This window comes from Mchenga conophoros, linkage group LG3 (assembly GCF_057382185.1).
Source record: "Mchenga conophoros isolate Kocher_MC1m ecotype Shallow Benthic linkage group LG3, M_conophoros_male_GT1.1, whole genome shotgun sequence".
NCBI lineage: Eukaryota > Metazoa > Chordata > Actinopteri > Cichliformes > Cichlidae > Mchenga > Mchenga conophoros.
In genome coordinates this window covers 46,392,495-46,413,796 of record NC_140528.1, presented here as the reverse complement: position 1 = coordinate 46,413,796, position 21,302 = coordinate 46,392,495, and the positions used below count along the sequence as shown (strand labels likewise).

Genomic DNA, 21,302 nt, shown 5'->3' with positions numbered 1-21,302 from the left:
CGGGTGGTCACCAAGTTGACTCCAGGCCACGCCAGTGCAGTGTTGGAGACAGATGGACTGTTAAAGTTCAGCATTGATTTTCTCTGAAATTGATTAAGTCTAATTCAAACTGTAGCTGAATATGATAATCATGTATAATTTGAGGGAAAACACTTAATTTCATCAGGAAACTAAAGACTTCCAGTGATCAATTGTGAATTAGGTGAAGCATCTGAACATATGTGAAGGCTTGTTACTGCCAAACACTCAGTACAGTGATGCACATTTATACTTGATGCTTTTTCTGCTCATGCTCTCTGGGACAAGGACAAAAATAGAGGTGCTGCATGTGACAGAGAATTAAAAAAAATGAGAGATGAATAAATCAGCGGACTGGTGATGTGCAGCTAAATGGAGACAGAGAGAGAGAAAGCATCAGAGAGAGCGTCAGACTGAGAGGATGAGTATCTATGTACGAGTGGAGACCAGAAAATACAAAAGCATGTTTAACATTTGGGGGATTTTGTCAACACTGAGCAGAACTGACAGAACAACTCTTAGGTTGTTTTTTTTTTTTTTTTTGTTTTTTTTTTTTTTTGGGGGGGGGGGGGGTTGGCTAAATGTAAGCAGCACAAATACTCAACCTTTTAAAGTGCAGCCATCTCCTCAGTCTGAATCAGTTATCTGTTCAGTATTTACTGTATATTGTTATCCAAACAGAGTGAGAGACCGAACCCTCTGGGACAAAGTTGTAGTTATGTACAGTATAGTATAACTTTCACAGCCTTTCTCGGAGACTCTTTGACACTTCAGATAAACAGCAGACAAAAATAATTGGAGTCAAACTGAAGGTCTGAGGAACAAAAAATGCTGTCCCTATTATTTTCAGGCCATACAGGCAATAGTTAGGCACACCAGCACTTCGGGACACTGCCCTGTTTCCAGTCTGGCTGCCTCTGCTTCTTGTTCAACTCCTGTTCCTTATTTGCTATCCTGCTGCTCATGGGTGGGGAACAATAGATGAGGACGGGCTAATTGGTGAGGTTAAAGATTATCCTGACTCCAGCTACACGTCCCAAAACGCATATTTACCAATGAAAGACCAAAGGAAAGCAAGTTTAAAATGTGGGTATAATTCAACCATTTGGATCATATTGAGGCTTAAACTTAGTGGTGTGGTCACGTTATTCTACAAATATGGTCACTTCTGGCTCAAAGAAAGCAGCATAGCAACATATGGGGTTATCTGATTGTTGGGATTTTAATTTAATGTGTCAGTCCCATATTTTTTTCCTGATTTATGAATTTTGAGGAATTCAAGACAATACCAGTCTCAATTTAACTGTATTGATTTATTTATTTATAAAAAAATTTTTTATGTATTTTATTAATACTAGTTCTAACAGGTGCCTCTGTGTTGTTATTCTGCTGTGAATGTCACCTACACAGGTGTATAGGACAAATGCATTCTACTTATTCTACTTCTACTTCTGGTTTTAATTTTAATTTATTTATCTGGAGAGGGTTCAGAACTGCGACATATCAGTTGTAGCAGTCAGAAGGTCTGCATACACCCACACAAACCTCTTATCAGGTAAGAGGTTTTGAAACAGGAGATACATGTGGGAAGAGAAGCAGACGAAGTCAGGGAGAAAGAAATGAAGGAAAAGAATGAGACAAACATTAACAGAAGATGACAAGAAAGAGAGGAGGAATGATGGGAGGGAATCAAAGAACAAAGAGACAAAGAAGGTAAAGACAAAACACGAGAGAGGAGTATGAGAAACAAAAAAAAAAGGACTGAAGTGTGAATAATACAAAGTGACTGGAGATGGCGTGTATGAGCAGATTTGAAGCTACACTGCTGGATTTGTGCAGCTGCTCACATGCTCCTCACCTGCAGGCCACCTGTCTGACAGTCTAGGATTTATCAAAGCAATAAAGCCGAGATGGACTGCAGTGAAATTAAACGACGGAAGGAGGGAGGGGAGGGAAAAGTCTAGCTGCAGGATGTAAATGTCAACTCTATCCACCGGGAAAAATCTTTCGAACTCAGCTGAGACAGGAGATAAAAAGGAAAAGACGTCTATTTACTTTTACACTTAAAAACCATTTTGGTGCTTTGTGTATTTTTCTGCTAAATTAAAGTGTTTAAGATTTATGATTTTATAACATCTGCGCAGCTGCTGTTTACACAGAAAAGTCCATTTCTGCTGGGGAGTTCTTAATCCTCCTCTGTACCCAGTGGGACCTTATCTGTTGGTCTAATAAAAAGTGATTCACAACCCTCAAACAGTACTGTGGGGGTGACTTTTCCTATTGAAGGTATGAGGAATTATTACATTAGGTAAATTGCATTTTAAAAACTTACAGTTTAATTCAAAAAGTTTATTGAGGTATAAAGTGGATATAAATACAGATCTTTCAATTTTAGAAACAATGACAACTTAGGAAGTGGACACAAACTCAAATAATGGTTCATCTATTAACATGATCCAGGTCACCATCAATCACCCTATGTTAGGGTTTTAGTTAGGTTAACATCCACCTCTTTCAATAGACTCTTTTCCTATTTAGTGAAAATGGAAATGCAAAACAAAGTTGATGCATAGACCAGAATGGTGACATCTCCGACCCATATTAGATTTATTCATGGTGTTCCTCAAGGCTCTACCTTTGGTCCCCTGTCTTTCTCTATATATTGCCTTCTATGATAATTCCTTCTGGATTCTCAGTTAAAACATGCACATTTTGCTGGCATTTGGTCAAAGTAAGTCCTCCAAAGTTCTAGATAGCTAAAATATCATTTTATATATCATTTCTCATCTAATTTTCTTTGTCTTGTTTTCCATCTTTCTGCTTGTTTGATATCTCTTTTTTTTTTTTTCTTGTCTTTATGGCCATATGGGATTTCAAATTATGTTTAGGTGGTTTCATGTCTGATTTTGGTGATTTGTGCTTCCTTAACATCTAATTTTGTCTCATTTTCTTCTTATTTCATGGAAATTATGTCCTTTTGTACCTGTTATTCATAATTTGTTAAGTTTATGTCTGATTTTGTTGTCATTTTGCCCATTTATAATTTTCTTTAATTCTCCAATTTTGCCATATTGTATGACTTTACGCATTTTGCTAAGTTTACAGCAATATTTTGTGATTCTTTTTTTTTTTTTTTTTTTTTTTTTTCATAATATTCACAGTAACATTGTTTTATGTTGTTTTGGGTATTTTGTATGCCTCGGTTTTGTAATTTGTAAAATGTGGGGGTTTGTATCTTTTCTAATTTGTGTTATATTTGACTAATATCATGCAGTATTGCACACATTTTATGATTGATATTGGTTAGTATTTTCAGTCTTCTTTTCACCATTTTGGTCATTTTAGCATTAACCTTTCAATTCATTTCAGTTTTATTTGTAAAGCACTAAATCACAACAACAGCTGCCTGAAGGCCCTTTTTATATTGTAAGGTAGACCCTACTATAGCAGCCATTTGTGAGGGTTTTCTTTCTTATTTAAGGAAGTTGTGTTTTATTTTGCATGTTTTGTGTTTAATGCTGATTCTTTTGTTTGTCAGTGTGATTGTTTCATGGTCATTTTGCTCTTTTTAGGTCTCAGTTTGGTCATTTTGGATCTGGGAGGGCATTGTCTTGTTTTGTTAGTATGTGTCTTATTTCTGTGTGCCATTCTGGTCATTTTAGATCTTTTATCCTTTTGCATCCATTTGTGGGCATTGTGCATTCTTTTTGGTCATTTAAAATCTAATTCTGAAGATTTTTATTCATTGTTTGCAGTCTTTATAGTTACTTTGTCCCTTTCTGGTCATTTTGCATTTTCGTTGTATTTTCTGCATGCCGAAATCATGGCCTGCCCCATGGCCTGTTAAGTAACACATTCAAATTTGGGGTGTTTTCTCTCATTTCTATTATACTTTTATTTTGTATTTGTTTTCCTTCTGTGTATTCTTTAAAAACCACTTCGTAAGATAGTTTTGGAATGTGTAAAAAAAAAAAAAAAAAAAAAAAAAAGCTACAAAAGTTTGTTATTATGATTCGTATAATATAATTTGCATTTGACCTTTTGCTTGTATTGCTAAGGTAGGAGCTAAGCAGTAAACAAGAACTACACAGATGCAATAAAAATGCACAAAATCCAATTTACATAAAAAGACAGTCAGGAAAAAGAAAACATGCAAGGACAGACTGAAAGAAATGGGTCAGCCGAAGTCATAAACCTTATGGCATCAGTGAGTGATTTTAAAGGTAGTAAAAATGAGATGTAAAGTTCAAAGCCATGTTTACAACATGTTTTCAAGCCATAAAGATATAAGCACACAAAACAAACACACATAAACCGAATCAATATATGTGGACTTCTTAAAAGAGTGAAGTTGGTGGTTGCACGACTAATGGAACACGAACAGCCCCTGCGAGTGTGGGTGGTAATCGTCTGTTGATAAGGAGATAAACACGTGGTTTTATGGTTGAATGCTGAAACAAAGTCAGCTGTAAGCTCAGTAATAATGTCAGGTTTAATTAACTCATCTGAGAAAGATGAAGACGGGCACACGGTAGAGGATTAACATCAATCAGAAACGGGACAAGTTAAGGGTGGCCACTGCAGGCAAACAAGCTGGTGGTTCGGAGAAGTTGTTCAGCTACACAAACATTTTTACAACTCTGAACAATGAATGAAGCAATCTGGTGTGATAAAGACAATAATTTAATCAACTCCAACTTCCAACATCGAGTTGGAAATTCTCCAATGTAAATGGCTTGCTGCTCTTTATTCTTTTTAGATATCGTTCACATACTTTGAGTTATGTGTTGCATACAGAAGAATGGAGAAAAAAAAACAGACAGGAAGTGATGAGGAAGAAAGAATATTAGAGAAATGAACAAATGAAGCCATGTGCAACCATGCTCTTCGATTATCTGATTGCTGACATGTACAGTTTTAAATGAGACCTCTTAATTAACCCGCCTAGCTCATTTTGTTTTCTCTGCTCATTCAGACTAACAAGATGCTCCGACGGGCACGAGCACATCATCAGCAAATAATGTCTGAGAGCACAAATCATATTGAACGTTCTGTAATAATGCAAATGAGATGCAAATGATCAGAGCTGCACATCAAGCATCATATTTAAGACACGGAATGATGAAAAACTCATCCCACAACAGATTTACGTGCACAGATATGATAAGATTCATGGTTAACACTTTGCAAAAGGCAAAATTAGAAAAGAGGCTTAAATTCATGTCACAGCTATCTTTCAGATTAAAAAGATTTGATTCAACCCAAAAGTTCATGTTACAGCAACAAATTCAACAATTGCTAACCGTTTAAAAACAAATGGATCACTTATAGACACTCACCAGACACTTTATTAGGTACACCTGGTATATATGGTCACATTGCATGGCATTAACACTGTACATGCATCCATGTAGATGTGGTCAACATCATGCTGCATTTTAAAACTAAGAATCAGAATGGGGAGAAAGGTGATTTAACTGACTTTGAACACAGCATGGTTGTTGATGCCAGACAGGGTGATCTAAGTATTTACTGGGATCTTCCCACACAGCCATCTCTTGGGTTTACTGAGAATGTTTCAAATAAAGAGAAAACATCCAGTGAAAATGCCTTGTTGATCCTAGAGGACACAGGAGAACGGCCAGACTGATTCATGCTTATAGAAAGGCAACAGTAACTCGAATAACAACTCAACCAAGGAATACAGAAGAGCATCTCTGAAGGCATGACACGTCAAACCTTAAAGCAGATGGGCTAAAGTAAAACCAGCAGAAGATCACACCAGGTGCAAGGAAAAACAGAAAACCAAAACTACAATTCACACTGACTCACCAAAACTGCACAACAGACGCTTAGATAAAGGTTGGCCGGTCTGATGAGTCTCAATCTCTGCTGCTACATTTGGATGGTAGCGTCAGAACGTGGCATGAACGCACAGATTCATCCTGCTTGGATGGAGCACTTTCAAATTTACAGCCCTCGGTGTACCTGAGTGTTGTTGCTGACTACGTGCATCCCTTTGTGACCAATCTGTATTCATCTTCTGATGGCTGCTTCCAGCAGAATAACGCACCATTTCACAAAACTTCATCACAAACTTGTTTGTTGAATATGAAAAAGAGTTCACTGTATCCCAATGGCCTCAGTAGTCAGCAGGTCTCAATCCAGTAGAGCACCTCTGGGATGTGGTGGAACAGCAGATTCTCATCATGGATATGCAGCTGACAAATTTGCTGCAGATTTGTTTGTGTAGATAAGGACAAAAATCTCAAAGAAATGTTTCCAGCACGTTGTTGAATCGATGCCATGAAGAATTAAAGCAGTAGTGAAGGTCAATGGGTGTCTTGACCTGGTACTAGCAAGACATACCAAATAAAGTGGCTGTTGAATTTCCCACCATTATTTTCTTGTTTTTAAATCACAACATCATGACTTTTCCTCTTCAAAGTCCAAAGCTAGAGGCTGGAGGGGTTGGTGGTGGAGTAAATTATTATACCACTCACACTAGGAACCACAGCTTGAGACTTACTGGTCTCTGTTACAGTTTTCCATCAATCAACTTTTTGGATGTTTGACCTTGATTTGTAAGACAGAAGTCACTTCCATCTCTGGTAGACAAGAGAGAAAATATATTTCAGGAGATGATGGCGGGTTACAACCTTCAGGATAGGAGGCTGACCATCAGAATGATTGAAAGGTGATATAGCGAGATGGAGGGCGGGGCTAAAACAGAACATTTGCTGCCTCAGGGGGAAAAGCTGCAAAGCTGCGTGTTGAAGCTCAGCTGCCAGCAGCCATTAGATCACCCTCCGTGTGTGTGTGTGTGTGTGTGTGTGTGTGTGTGGCTGTTGATAATCTCTCACACGGCTTCCTGTAACTTTAATTGCCCAACATCTGTAGCCATGGTGTGCTCATTAGACAGGAGAAACAGTGAAACAATGGGGAAAACACACTGAGGGAATCACACCTCGACATCCTCAGTCCTGGTGTGTGTTATGTGTGTGCCCTGAAATCAGACAACACACACGAGCAGCGGGGTGATTGGTGGTGAGGCCTGAGTGCGCGAGTGTGGGGCTTTTTGTGATTATGTAACCATGTGAACAGACACACTGAGAGAAGCGCTGGTTGTACATGCCGGGATCATTCCCATTTTCTGTTGGTCACATTTGTGAGTGCACTGTGGTGGCACATTGTGGGTTCCTATTAGATGCCAGTGCCATGGTAACACTGATAAAGGAGAGTCAATTAGGACCAATATTTGGTTGAATGGTATGGATGCAGTCCCCTGCAGAAAAGATAGATACCACAATATTATGCCCTTTCATTCAGGTTAAGCATTGTGGTGGCACATATGCAGCTCAAATGATGGTGCTGACACCGTGGAAACTGTGTCGAAGGTGAATTAGCTACTGCTTTTTTTATTATTATTATTATTATTATTAAGTACAACAACAATGACAAAAAAAGTTGGGATGTTGTGCAAAATGCAAATAAAAATAGAATGCAGTAACTGAAAATATCATAAACACCTTTTTTATTCACAACAGCAAATAGAAAACATATCAGATATTAAATACATGAGAAAACTATTATTAGTTTGAGTTTGATGGAATGAATGCATCTCAGAAATGTTGTGAGGAAACACAACAAAACAAAAAGCTAGAAAAATAACTGGTGCTAAAAAGAAACAGCTGGACTGGGTACAAAAAGGGGATCTTACAGAGGCAGTTTCTCAGAAGTAAAGACAGGCAGTGGTTCACAAAAAAAAAGTGAAGCATATTCAAAATAATGTTCCTCAGGGTCAAATTCTAAAGACTTTTAATATCATCTCCTGCACATAATAAAATCAAGAAAGAGAAATATCTCAGCACATGGGACAAGGACAAAAATCAGTACTGGATGCTCATCTGGTGGTCTTCAGGCACTCAGGTGGCTCTACATTAAAAACAGGAATGACTCTGATATGGAATTTACAGCGCTGGCTCAGGAATATGCCATTCACGAATGCAAGTCAAAGCTCTATCATGCAAAAAAGACACAACCTGAATGGCCATGATCCAGAAACACTGCTGTCGCCTCTAAACCAGAGCTCATTTAAAGTGGAATGAACTAAAATGGAAACCACAGATGCTGTGTCCCTGGAGTAAAGAGGCGAGGGACCACCCAGGCTTTTTATCAGTGTTCAGTTCAAAGACCTGCATCACTGATGGTATGGAAGTGCTTCAATGTCTTATATGGAATCAGCAGCTTGCTCGTCAATGCTTAAACATATATGCAGGTTTTAGAACAATATATTCTCCCATTCAAAAGACATCTCAACATTCATCTCCCTTGAAAACAAGAACACCGAAGCTAAATAACCTGAACAAGAGATCTGAAAGCCCAACAACTGTATTTCACAGAAAGCCATTTAGACCCTGCAAGCAAAAGCAGACAAAACTTCAACTCAGAGCTGCAGTTTGACAGATTTAAAGCGCTATATCATTCATGCGTGAATCAATTTCTATTCAGTATTCATGTTTTGATTTTTCTGATATGTCCATTAGCACTCTTTCAAAACACATATCAGTCTCAGTTTATAACGGTCAATCCAAGCAGACGCCGTTACTTCTTGACAAGACTCAATGAGATTAAATGAGCCTGAGAAAGCGCAAGCAGCTGGAGGAAACTAGCAGTATGAGTGATGCCACTGTCAGAACAAGCTCGGTGAGTGACAGTGACTGATCGATTGACCGGTCAGACTGACACATCAAAGTCTGATTCACTGTAATCAATCAAAAGTGGCATATCCAACAGAGGAGGAGATTAAAGAGCCTGGAACATCGAGTGACTGTAAACCAGCTCTGTCAGTCACAATCTGCTACTGCAGTCAAGATGGAGTGAGTGTATGTGAAGTAAGTCTTCCTCTCCTTGTTAATATACCTGCACAGTTTAAAAAAAAAAAAAAAAAAAAAACCACATTCAAAACAAATTCTGAATGCACCCGTTATGACTCTGTGTTGGACTCAGAAAGCTCAAAGTTCACTGTAAAGCTGCCAAACATAAAGTTCAGTGCACATGAAAATATCCATGAAAGTGTAGAACTGCAACTCAGAGGTGTGGACTCGAGTCACATGACTTGGACTCGAGTCAGACTCGAGTCATTAATTTTATGACTTTAGACTTGACTTGAAAAAATATTCTAAGACTTGTGACTTGACTTGGACTTTTACACCAATGACTTGGGACTTGAATTGGACTTGAACCGGTTTACTTGAAAAGACTTGATATTTTACCCCAAATATAAAATTTAACATGCATATTATATAGGGATTGAAAATGTGACGTCATTCACGGGTAGAACCGCAAAGGATTCTGGGAACTCGTGGCAAGCGGTAATAGCGCACGCAGGCTTTCAATTAAAATCAGTTACACAGCGATAAAAAGAAACACAAAAATGTCAAGAAGCCGTTGTATTATTAACTGCAATAGCCGGTCGCATGACAGCCACGGGAAGCCGACGGGTAAAGAGATCGGTTGTTATCGGATTACCTCGTTGAAGAGAAATTGTTCAAGCCATGTTTCCGAAGTAACAAAGATGCGATGGGTGGCCTGGATTGCAGCCATTCAAAGATCAAATATAACGTCCCAGAACACTCCAGCTCACAGGTTAGTCTGCTCCAAGCATTTACACGAAGGTCAGTGTTTTTTAGTAGTTAATACGTCATTTTCTTAACATAATTGGTGATATAGGTTACAAGCAAGTCTGGCGCTGAACAGAAATTGTCGTGCTATGCTCCTTTGTTTATTGTGCATAAATAGTGAATTGTCCTGACACAATATTGCGTTTCGCTTCTGTTATTATGGCACATTGACAAAAACATATACTTTTATTCACAGGATAAAACAGGTTTTTTGTATCACTAATTGCCCAGTACGATTACAGCATACAGTATTATTGTCACTGCTACATTTCTGTGATGCTACCAGAAATTATTTCCACTACTAATTAATTACCGTTGAGCTCAAAGGTTATATTAATAAACGGTTAACGAATGTATATTTATGACGACGATTTGTGAGACTGGTAAACTTATGATATGTACGATGGTCTTTACTTTCTACACGGTGCATTTCAAGGTCCTGCACCCATCCGTCGGTAAACTGTACCTGGGCTTGTTGCAGTGACCGGAAGTTACTAAACTTCATGAGTGTGTGCACTCACTCCAAGAACCGTATGATTATAAATATGCATATAAATATGCTAAGATGAGATAGCTGACTTCATCTAACTAGCAAATGTTGTCCAGGCTACGTTGGTGATACAGTTTTTTTTAATGTGTATGATATTTTTGTCATGCGATTTTAAAGCCGGTCCTACAACCGCATCCAAGAATAACATGCAGCTTATCTCAGAACTGTCGGTGAAAACTATTCTTGGAGCTAGGTTTAATTGAGCTGCATTTTAAAGAGGTGCAATTTCACAATTTGTGTATATTTTCTAAGTTCACTATTTTGTCATGTGTTGAGAAAAACACAGATTTTAAAATTACATGGTCTAATATTTACATTTAGCATATAACTGCAACATTATTTTTTCGTTTTTTTTTTTTTTTTTTAAACTCGAAAGGACTTGAAATTCAAAGTTTCAGACTTGTGACTTGACTCGGACTTTTACACCAGTGACTTGAGACTCGACTCTGACTTGCCTGACATTACTTGAGACTTGACTTGAGACTTGAGGATAAAGACTTGAGACTTACTTGAGACTTGCAAAACAATGACTTGGTCCCACCTCTGCTGCAACTATAGACCATATATGTATGAAGAACATGGGTCTAAAAGTTGAAGCTGATACAGATGTGCTTTATACCTGCATTCTCTCAAATGACCAGCAGGGGGCGACTCTGGTTGCAAAAGGAACACATTTTCTTGTCAGTTCATCAAACACTAAAACACTTGCATCATTTAATCTATTAATTTGTGATTCTGGACATTTTCTCAAAAGCTACTTGGTTAGGTTTAGCCACTGAAAACTAGTCTTTAAGACTGGATAGAAACTCCTTTCCACTGGACCTAAGGACTGTGAATACTATTGATACTTTTAAAAACTAACTCAAGACTCACTTGTACAGACTTCCCTGTATTCGGTTTTATATCTTTATACTGTTTCAATTGATGCATCTGTATTGCAAAGCTTTTTGTGAATTTTCTTCTTGAAAAGAACCTTAAGGTAGTGAAAGCTACTGATTTATGTCCATTGCTCAGTCGAGAGTAAAAACTAGACTAAACCTGTACTAATTTTGATTTTAGGTTAGGGGTTTGTTTTTTTTGTTTTTTGCAAATTTGTGGAGACCAAATAGTCCCCCAGATGTTGAAGGTGTTGCACATTCAACTTCACAAGGTCATTGCATAGGTCTTCTTGTGGGCGGCAGTTTGTCTCCAAACCCAACTTGGACTGGCTGCTATCACTGTTATGCAGTCTAACTTAGACGTCTAACTTAATTGCTGTATTATCACAAACAGATAATCATGTAGGAGTGGCATGGTAATGTGGTGGTTAGCGCCATCCCCTCACAGGAAGAAAGTCCTCAGTTTGAATCTACTGTTCGGCTAGCACCCTTCTAGGTGGACTTTGCTAATTTCCCCCCCATGTCTATGTGTGTTCTCTCAGGTACACCGGACTCCTCCCACATCCTAAAAGCATGTATGCTAGGTTAATTGGTGATTTTAAATTGACTAGGAATGGTTATAACTCTTTCTGCAATAAATAGGCTACTTGTCCAGGGGTTTACCCTGCATCTCACCCTGCATGAGCTGAGATAGACTCCAGCTCTGTAACCCTGAAAAGCAAGAGAAAAAAATGGATAGAGATTGAATGTAATTGGCAACTTGACCTCATTCAATTGCAAAATTATTATCCTATTGCTGTTTTATTGCCAACTTGATGCAGCAAAGTTGCTCTGAAACAGCAACTCATATAGATCAATTATAGACCAGATCTCCATCATCAAAGCCATTCTAAATGCATCTAGATTGCAAGTTCATTACATATATTCACCATAACCTTTGCTGTTCCAGCCACTGTTTTCCCTAACGTGACTGTCGCACTATGCACAAAAAGCTACTTGGTTAAGTTTGGGAAATGATACCTTCCTGTTTGGCACGAGACTGGGTTGAAAAAGTACACTTATCTAAAGAACTCTATGAACAGAACAGAAGAGCTGCGTCTCTGCTGGCAATGCTTCCAAACAATGTGCTCAAAGCACTAATGCCTCAATTCAAACTGTCATACTGTTGCCTTCCTAGTATCAGAAAACAGGACAAAACTGACCAAACACAAAAGTAAAATTGACTCAGCGGTCATTCCAAACATAATACGCACCTGAATATACTTGACACCCAGGCGTTCTCACAGTAAACATTAACCAGATATATTGGAGTCAACAAGCACCTGTAGCATGAATACTGTAAAGCTAAACGGGAGCTCCTCCAGGAGCAGGAAGGTGCTCGTGAACTCACCTGTGCAGCACAAACTCTCCCTGATCACTCAGCTTCCATTCCACTGAGAGCTTTCAGAGAGCTGTTGCTGCTCTACAGACTCACAAATGGCAAACAGGAAGGAGCTGCACATGATTCAGGATCCAATGTGCATCTCTGGACCAGGCGGCAGCGTAGGCGTGTTTGATTAAGGCCGCTGGACACACATGCCGAGCGGAGCACCAATTTGGTCATCGATAGCTAATAATTAATTTCCCACAGCTGATATTGTGAGCTGGTCTCAGGTTTTATGTCAATGGGACTAAATGTTGTCACATAGGACTTCAAAGGTCCATTAAGTAATTTGCTGACTTCTGAATCAGATGGTACACAGAAATGAAAAGCTTGTTTTCCTCAAGCTGGATTTACTATCCGTTCATCTAATGAACAACATCTATGTTAGAACTTCAACATCCAGGAACAGTGTGTACCATTTAAAAGGTGGCCACATTAAAATGTGGTCAGACGGATGAATTATTGGAAGCAGGTCACCAGTAGGGATGGGATCGTTTAGGTTTTATCCGATACCAGTACCAAACCGGTACTTTTGAAACGGTGCTGGTGCTTAAACAGTTCTTGAACCGGTGCTTAAAGAATGAAGAACGAAACTTCAAAACTCCAAAAACCTCTTATGTTTAGCTGTTTTTTTGTAAAAAGATAACAATATTAGCCTTTTCTGCAGCTATAGGGGATTTATGGTATCACTCTTAGCTGGAAGCAGTGCTTAAACAATGGAAAAAAACACAAACTTTGTCCTAAACCTCTCATGTTTAACTGTTTTCCACTTTTTCTTTGGTCATTTTAGCCTTTTTGGCCAGGGTGAAGGGAGTATCTGCCATCAAACAAGAAGACAGCCGCATGTAACTACGACGGTGTTTGCTAGTTCACCTTACATGCATTAATTTAATAACGTGGTTAGCCTACTCAACGTAAATTACACTTGTGCTCAGCGTAAATTACAAACGAACAACATTAAGCTACTCACGCAGAGAAGAACGGCTGCTGCTGCCATCATCATCCTCATCATTTCTGCTACACTGGCAGGGCTAGGGGCCAGGACTCTCGTCTTCGGGTTCTTGGGGGATGTTGCTAACTCCGGATCCGATAACAGGCACCACACCCGCAGTAGATGTGCTCGATGTGAGGTCTCGCAGCAAGCTATCAAATACGGTGCATTTCTCAGCTTTTAAAAAATGCTATACATTGCCAGGTGTTTCATCAGATTTGAGGAGTTACCTCCTTTGCACAGTATCAGCTTAAAGCACTTGTTGCAGGCTGCTGAGTTTACATCTTTTGCTATGAAGTACAGCCAGACTTTTGACCACTTCGCCTTGGGCATTTTTAATCTGTAGCTCTGCTCTAAAAGAATGTACGTACCTGGGCCCGCCTACTATGCTTGCAAAGGTAAAATGATTGGCTAGAATCCAAAGTGTATGACATCTCAGGAAATAAAACACCGAAATGTGCGCTGCTTTTCGATCTGGTTACTACCATTTATGTCAGAACCGGTGCGGTACCCATCCCAAGTCACCAGCTATCAGCTCAGAGAGGAAACCTCACTAAGCCTCTGATTCTTTTTAAGACCTCCGACAGAAACAACCAACATTAGGACTTTTCTTAAGCCTGCAGCTTTCTGTCGTCTCAGAAGCCACACTGACACTCAGACGCACACATTAAAGTGAGTGTTTGTGGGCGAATCGTTGGAGGAGAAGTGTGCAGGACAGATTTCTGCTGGAAATGATGGTTTAATATTTAAACAGCTGCGCTCCTTATCGCAGGGAGGATAAGACAAGCAGTGAACATGTGCAATCACGGCGCTGTTGTTTCTCTCTCATTTAACAGCATATCAGCGCTGCGTGCGAAACCAACATTTGCTTTTAAAGGACACATTTTCAACGTGGAGACCATTGAAACCAAAATAACACTAGAACTTTTAGAGCCAAAACTTTCTGAACACAGTACCTACTTCTGGTGTGTACATTCACAGTCACAATATAAAGAAGACATACTCTTGGGTGTCTTCTTTATAATCACCAGAGTCTAAGTGAGACCAGTGAGGCACACACAATACTGCATACATAACAACTCCAAAATAATTTTAAATGAAATTAATATATATTTTGATTGTGTGTGTGTGTGTGTGTGTGTGTGTGTGTGTGTGTGTGTGTGTGTGTAATGAAGTGAAAAAGTACATAAAATGTAAATTTATAAAATAAATTTATAAAAATCAAAAAAAGGAAAATATTAGAAAATATAAAAATTTAATTCATGAAATGAAATAGGATGAACTAAAATATTAAAAATAAGTATTAAATTACTTGTAATTTTTTTTTTTTTACGTGAAAATCAAATAAATTAAATAACAATGTGAAATTGGATTAACGGAAATGAACCGTGAAAAGAAAATAAGGCCGTCCTATTAATAAAAAATAAAAGTGCGAAAAGTAAATTAGCCCGACATCTGAAGGCTCGCTCTTTTTTCTCGCGCGCATTTTGTATTCATTGTAAATCAGCGTGCGCGTGCGTCCATAAGTGCACGTGTGCGCGCTTACAGTACAAGCATGCTTCCTGTACTGACACAGCAGGTGCATGTGTGAGCGCGTGGTGTGCGTGCGTTCCTGACACACTGACCTGCTCCGAGTCTCTCCTCTCAGGCGCTCAGCGCTTAGCTCGGGTCCCGGCACCGCTCTCGTATCTCGGATCTCTCCTCTCTCTTTCCCTGGCAGCCCGAGCGGAAAACTCCGGGAAGAGTCACGCGGCTCCCGGCTGCCATCAACATAAATAAATAAAACAAAAACTTGAAATCTAATTTAAAAGGGGAAAAAATTAACAAAAAGAAAGGAAGAAAGGGGCGGGTGTCTGACGTTGGTTGAGAGTTTAAATCCCCATCCTCTGGATCCTCGTGTGTAAGTCCCGCTTACAAGTCTCTCTCCTCTGCCCGCCTCTTTCTCTCTCCAATGTCTTTTTGAATTTACCCAACCTGGAGCGGGAAGCGAGGTCTCGGTTGTCCTTTGCCCTATTTTAGGAAACAATCGCTCGGCTGCTGTCTGAGGCAGCGCTGACATCCGCGCCTCTGTCACTTTGGATCAGCGGAACCCGCCGGTAAGTTCGGCCCCCAAACGAGCCTCCAAGGAGCCGAGGACACTTTTAAAGACGGAGTCACCTCCTGCACGGAGAGCCAAATGTAAACGTACACACTCTACATCGGTGTTTAAAACATGCACATATGTTCTTCTCCTGCTCTCTCTTCTGCTGGACTGTGCGCTCTGGACACGGACTGAAAAGCTTTACGCACGGCGCGTAAAAAGGAGTGGAGGGTCATAGGAGGAGGGCTTCTCGTTTTTAAGAGGGGGGGCGAGAGAAGAACGTGGGGAGGGAGGATAGACAAGGTGGTGAAGACTGGGGGAGGGGGGGAAGAGACAACGGGGCGTGTGTGTGTGTGGGGGGGGGGCTATGGAGGTGCTGGAAGCTATGTGAGGGAGGAGTTAATTTTCATTTTATTCATCCATCCATTGAATTTCTGCGGCTTAGATGCTTAGATCTCCCTTTCCTCACCCTCCACTTCCAGTTCTTCAAACGTGGGCACAGAAAAAGGTGATCCCAGATCATAGCTGCTCCACTGTGGCCTGGGCTCAAGGGTTTTCTCACTGCGGCATATGCAAAAAACGTATCCAGGTGGCATTCTGAACTGCCTTATCTTCTTTTACTAATGAGGAGCTGTGGTCACTCTGAGGCTCTTATGACTGAGAATAACTGAGCTCCTTACTGTAACTGCAAAGGCTGAGCCCCCTTCAGGGCAAGCACATGTCTGCCACTTGTATCATCACAACTGTGATGACAGGTGAGTGTAGGAATGTAGATCAACTTCATCTGCATTACTATAAAGAAAAGTAAGAGTAATGTGTAATACAATTAGTGTTTTTTTGAGTGATATCTCCACCACATAACTGTTGACCTCACACACGAGCTCACGCTCCCTCCCCACTAGAGAGATAACATTTCAGTTTCAGTTCCACAATCAGACCACAAAGGGTTCAGACTGCTGCCAGATTTAAGAAGAAATACTTTACAAATTCTATTTTGCCAATTTTTTATAGCAATTTTAAATCATTTAAACTAAATAATGGAATTCTGTATTTTTTTTTAATTATTCGCATTTTAGTTAATCATTTAAAAGGGTTAGGTTAATAGACTTCTTCATTAATTCATTTTCTTATCTTTATTTTTCATATTCTTTTATTTTACTTTATAATTTGTTGTAATGATCTTATTTTTTATTTTCGATTTAATTGTGTTTCTCTGATGAAGACAGAGGGGTGAGAGAGGCAGAAACAAAAGAAGACCAAAGAAACGGGATTAAGAATGATGAGAGGAGGGAATGAGATTTAAAGGGAATTTAAAGGATAAGGAAGACAAAGGCAAGAGGGGTAGACGGAGGAGATAGGGGAAAGAAAAAAGGAGGGACACCAGGGAAGGAAAATTAGAGAATGAGAAGAGGAAGAGGAGGAGAAATGTGTTTTGATAAAGGCTGCAGAGGAGGAAAAGTGGGTAGAAGACAAGGCAGAGGAGGGAGGAGAGTACAGAAACAGGAGCCACTCATTTATTATATCGGTGAGTGACGAACGTGCTGAAAGATGAAAACTATATGTGTGTGTTTGTGGCGTCACGGTGGGATTTTTTTTAGCTCAGTCTCTCTCTCTCTCTCTCTCTCTCTCTCTCTCTCTCTCTCTCTCTCTCTCTCTCTCTCTCTCTCTCTCTCTCTCTCTCTTTTCAATGACAGATGTTCACATTTAACATGCCAAAGTTTAAAATTATGAGGTCAGTATTTGTACAAGTAATCCCTGTGAGTCAAAGGCTGCAAGGTTGTTGAATATGTAATTAATCCACTTTTATCATTAAAATGCACTGAAATTCCTGCTGTCGGGATCCCAGCACTGCCGGTAAATTACAGTATGTGAAAAGAGAAAGTATTTCTACGTTTAGGTTGTTTGGATCATAAAGAAGTTAACAATATTATTATTTTTTTAACCTTGCTTCCAAAATTACAGTAACTTAAGGATGAATTTAAAAATGTTATGACAGAAAGCTAGTTAAGATGAAAAGAGAGAGATCGCTTCCACTTTGGTAGATTTTAATGATGTCTGATTTTAGATTTTGCTTGGCAAACACTGCTTGCCTTACTTGCCCTGACAGGATGCCGCTGCTAAAAAGGTGAGGAGCTTGTTTCAGTTGATAACTGGGAATCATACAAAGCTATTCTAGCAGAGTCCAAGAATACGAATATGGAGCTGCATAGTTGCGCACACAACATACACACACAACACACACAAACCTTGATGTCCTTATTAATCCTTGTACCTGTGTGTACTTCAGCAGTAGAATCATATTACAGTGCAACCCGGTTAATTCAGCTCACTGAAACAAATGATTTTTCAGCCTGACTGGTTCCTCTGAGTGGTAAAATAACTGCTGACCATCCAGTGAGGTAATACATCTTAATTAATCCCACAGAAAACAATGGATGAAGCCATCTCGCTGACAAAGTCGTTTTACAAACAGACAGACTGAATCGACCTCATGAACAAGCTGTCAGTCATGTTTAATAATCGTGCTGGAAATGTTTTTCTCCACATGTTATTCTAAAGGACTGCAGGCCACTTGTGCTTTTTGCAACCCAGACCTTATTTCAAATTGATCTTATATTCAGAATCTGTATCTGTCAAAGACAAACAACACGGAGTCCAAGTGGAGGTTAAACAATTTGTTTTATACAGAATGAGAGAGGCATCATGGCTGTCATCTCAGGGTTTCTACGAGATTTAATCCAGAAGCCTGGGCCCAGGTCCAGAGCATAATAACTTAAATAGGTAAAAATAATCAGTGTCCACCAAAAACTGATTATTGTTCAGGTTATATAACTCTGCAGCTGTTTTTATCTGCATTATATGTCTGCAGCTACAGTCCAAATCTATAAATACCCATAAATTAGCATCTGTCCAAGGCAGTAGTAAGTGTATGTTTATGTTACTTATGTGTGTCTAATATCCATGTATAGTCTGCATATGTTTTAAAGTAGACCTTAATTAACATTTCAGCTACACAGATACACTTTATGGCAAATAATTGTGGGCTCTATGATGTCATTCATAAAGTATATACCTGCATAGCATAGTTACAGATTCCTATTAATTAGTGCTAAATAAAAACAAATTCCTAGAGTTTCAATCAGCAAAACTGAAGTGCAGACTTCTTGGATACTCTAATCAGACAATTAACCACACAGCAAGCCACATTTTCCTTAAATAGTTACATTTGAAAGCTCAAAAAGTCACCAGGAGCACACACACAGTCCAGCAGACAAGTCCAGTGGCTCTGATTCACTGAGATGAAGCCCAGCATACAGCCGGCACTCACCGCTGCCTGTCTTGCCATCTATCTGTCAGCCACCCTCCAATGGACATTAGAGCAACTGCAATGTTTTTGCACCTGCAACCAATGAACTAGACAGTCAAGGTCATTTTAATCAGCTTTTCTGCTCCATTCTGATACTTGGTTTGAACTTGACTGTGTTGACACTCTTAAATGCACTGAGTTGGTGCCATGTGATTGGCTGTTTAGATCATTGCATTCAAAGCCAGTTGAACAGATGTACCTAATAAAGTGGCCGTTGACAGTATGTAACACCAGAAAAAACTAAAAAATGCTCAGATCTTCCAGATGTTTGAATGAATTGTAATGAAGTGAAAGGAACTCTGGAGTAAAGAAAAGATAATCAGTTTGGGAGAAGAAAAGTCTTCCACGGGAAAGAGGCTACTAAATGAAACTAGAGCTATAGAACTGTTATAGAGGAAAAGAAAAATATCAAGCATTACACAAAGCAACATGCTATGAAACCTGCCACTGGGCAAAATTACTTATTTTTTATGGTATAAATGAGAAACCTTCACATATGTGGTGGAACCACTTATGGATTTTTCACTGACGTATGAGAACAAAAGTTTGGGACTGGGAGACAAAGAGTTTTTAATTTGACTGTTTTTCATCTGATATCAAAGACTCAGTCTTTACTCTAGTTATATTCTAGATCACTCACTGGGCCCACGTCCTCATTTGAGGTTTGGCAGCATTTTAGTTGATAAAGGTGAAAGGCTTGGACATGAATTGAGCTGCAGTTTGGAGAAGGCCTCAAAGGAGACTGGCGGCAGCTCCCAGGCCTGGCAGATCCCCTTGTACTAAATAGAAGTGAAGAAGTTAAAGAATTGAAAAGAGGAGGGAGGGTGGGGAACGTAAACGAGAATGAAAGTACAGTTTTACTTACAGGAAAATGGGTGAAATGTATTTCTTGACCGTCTTTCTTTTCCCCTGGACCTCCTGTGGAATGTAACATGCAGCAACACTCTTCAAATGCATAATACATGCCTAAATACATAATCCATAAAAGGAGGAAAAGCCTCTGTACAGGACACTCATGTAAATTAATGAGTCAGATTGAGGTTCTCAGTGCAGCTCGCTCACTGTCACAACAGCCTGCTGATTCAAGTCAAAGCGACACAAATTTGGGGAATCTGGTGTCCACCAGCTGCTGAGGGCGACGGTTTACATCAACCAGCCATGTGTGAGTGTTGCAACAAAGCCCGCTTCGTGTGTGTGTGTGTGTGTGTGTGTGTCAGAGCTTGTGCTGCAAATGTGTTGTGAGGAGGATATCACGTGTTGGCTTTTAGTGTGCTATTCATTGATGCTGAAGAAGCTCGTGTGTGTGTGTGTGTGTGTGTTGTGAGGCTCTGATGTGTGTTGGCAGAGTGCAAATCTAAAGCAAAATGAAGTGTGAAGTCTGGTGCCAGCATGTCAGCGTGTGTGTGGTGTGTGTGTGTGTGTGACACTATCAGTTTGAAGAAGCAAATTTGAAAATGGAGTCAGCTGAACGTGCAAAATTATCACAGACCAGCATTTATGGACTTCAGATCCCCATCATGCCACAGGAGGAGATGACAGACTGCACACAGAGCTCACTTGGTCTTCAGTTTGTGATTTATATATTTGAATTTTTAACTCACCTGCAAAAACAGTTTTATGGGTGTGTTGGTGCACTATCACTGTCATTTTGAAAATTCACTCTTAGCTCATCAGCTGGACAAGAACACCTTAATCTCCTCACTGCTAGTCCCACACAAAAAAAAAAAGAAACCCATAGTAGATCAGCAGCATTGTGTTCTGGATCAAAGCTTGTCTGTATGCGGGTGTTGATGTTGTTAACTTGTATAACAGAAGTTATTTGCTTGTGTTTTTCTTTTTTATTCAATGAGATTTGATTCACCGCTAATTTGGTCACTAAATTGTTAAGAGATAGTCACACTAGATCTTCTCCATGTAGACAGATGAGTTTTATAAACAGAGCGTGATTGTTTAACAGCGCTTGTAAGTCATTTATGTTCATCTATATGTAAATTCTGAACCCATAAATCCTGTCATGTGACTGCTTAACTACCCAATAACTCAGCAGGATAAGAAGTGGTCCTCACAACAGCAGGTCAGGAGTTTCACATTTGTTGCTTTAAGAGAATGTGTTGTGAAAATGTTTCTAATTGATAAACGTATAAGAGAATCAATTCTTGAGCCTACATTTACTTGGTTAGAAAGTGAAACAACGATCTCTGAGTAATTTTAAAAAACTTTCATTTTTTAACAAAATGGAGAAAATATGATCTATTGTGCTATAAAGAACAGCTTTATTACTTGACCAATGCACTTCATTGGCGCATTCACCT

The 21,302-nt window shown here is 39.4% G+C and overlaps 1 protein-coding gene across 1 annotated transcript in view; it reads right to left on the bottom strand.

Annotated features, from left to right (window-relative positions):
* npy2rl (neuropeptide Y receptor Y2, like) overlaps window positions 1-15,810 on the bottom strand; it is an 83,687-nt gene extending 67,877 nt beyond the window's left edge. The window contains exons 1-2 of the mRNA XM_085260565.1: window positions 15,518-15,810; window positions 15,169-15,303 (exon numbers count right to left, since the gene is read on the bottom strand). The gene's annotated coding sequence lies outside the window, so the exon portion shown is untranslated. The remainder of the gene's footprint in view (window positions 1-15,168; window positions 15,304-15,517) is intronic.
* Window positions 15,811-21,302: the final 5,492 nt, after the last annotated feature.